Source organism: Capsicum annuum, chromosome 12 (assembly GCF_002878395.1).
Source record: "Capsicum annuum cultivar UCD-10X-F1 chromosome 12, UCD10Xv1.1, whole genome shotgun sequence".
NCBI classification, from domain to species: Eukaryota; Viridiplantae; Streptophyta; class Magnoliopsida; order Solanales; family Solanaceae; genus Capsicum; species Capsicum annuum.
In genome coordinates, this window is record NC_061122.1 from 200783034 (window position 1) to 200785016 (window position 1983).

The window sequence follows — 1983 nt, forward strand, 5'->3', positions numbered from 1 at the left end:
AAGACCCCTCATCCTACTCCCTTACTTTATCAAATTAAGAATGTTTTTCCTTCTCATTCTACACCATTATTAGTGGTTTCAATCCCATTTTTCCCTCTAATTCAAGCTTTTGAATTAAGGTAAATTTTTCCCCTAAAATCATATTCAATTTCTTCTAATCTTATCTGCTGATTTTTTTCTTCAAAAAGCAATAATTTGGCACTGTTTTTATAAAGTAATTTTTTGGTGATATTTTTTGAACAAAGTCTTTGATTATCATTTTTACAGTCTATATTGTTTTAATTAACATAGTGAATAGAGATTCAGAACCATCTTTTAGTCTTGGAATCTCTCAGCTAGACATTTTTAAATAATATGAAGAAGTTGTAAACTTTGTTCTTTGTAGTTTTGACTACGAATATGATGGTTTTAATGAAAATAGATCCAAGCATAGAAACGATCCACATACTATGAAGAAATTGCGGAAAAATCATGCCAAGAAGGATAAGAAAAAAAGAAGTTCATGTTTCTAAGAAAAAAGGATCTAACCGTTTTGGATGAGCTTCTAAAGGTATCTGCATGTTCAAACCTGATAAATATTAGGCTAAGACACATATTAGACATACATGATATGTTTTTCAATTTCTTGTATATCTGGTTATTTGTTTATGATTTTATATGTATCTCATATTTTTTTTAAGTATTATTGAAGTTAACATAAGAAAAGATACATGTTTATAAGCTTATAGATACATATTGTATTATATTGTATCACTGGTGTACTATTTATGCATTTATATGTGTCTCGTGTTGTTTAACTTTTATTGAAATAAGCATACCAATAGATACATGTTATTTCAACCAAGATATATATTGTACTATCTTGTATATATGGTTGCCTGAGAATGCATTTAAATGTATCTAGTGTTTTTTAAGTATTATTGAAATAAGCAAACAAAAGATACATATTTGTAAGCTTAAAGATACATATTGTATTATATTGTATAAATGGTTATCTATTTATGCATTTATATGTATCTTTATTTTTTATGTTTTAATGAAAAAATCATAAAAAGATTCATATTATTAAGTTTAAAGTACATAATTTACTTTTTTAGTTATTTTCATTATCGTATACAAGTATATATGTTTTTTTAATTTAATTAGTAATCGTTATGCAGGAATTATGGTGTATTTGTAGCTTTCTTTGCCGAGTATATGAGCGAGGGATTAGGCATTTCATCTTCGGATATTGATTCTCAATACCATCGTCTGAGATACACAACTCTTTTGTGAAAGTATGGATCTGAAAAGGCGGAGAATGAATACTTTAGGGAGAATGATGATCCATCGAAGCCAAGAAGTAGCTTCACACCAAAAGAAAAAGATTGTGTTTTACATATTGAGTAGTTGTTTATTTGTTGGTTAATTGGCTATTAAATACTTTGATGATGTTAGCCAATGTTTTGAGTGTTTTTTTAATGTTTACATAAACATACATTATATATCTTTGATGATAAAATAGTGATACTTTATCACCAACAATAACATATGGCTATTGCCGTTTATGATATATTATTGTTTTGCTATATGTGTTAGTTACACTTTACAAAGACATGATATGTAACATTTGTTACATTTTATTAGATACATATTTATAGCTATATGTATCTATTATAATGAAACATATATAATTAAATAGAGTAATGCTGGTAACTAACACCACATTACATTATGCAACATAATTGTATATCGTACAATTAAATCTCATATTAAATTATAACATATTTTGTATCTCTTATCATTTTTTGTTCTTAGTAAGACATTTTGTATCTAAATTGAATAACAATTTCGGTCAGAACATAATATTACATAGGCTTCATACTATTCACAAAATATATTTTACAAGAGATACAAATTTTTTAAGCTTGTATCTAATGTGAATTTCGTAACAATAGATTTGTGCAATATGTAAGCAATTTATCAATGCACGTTCAGATAACT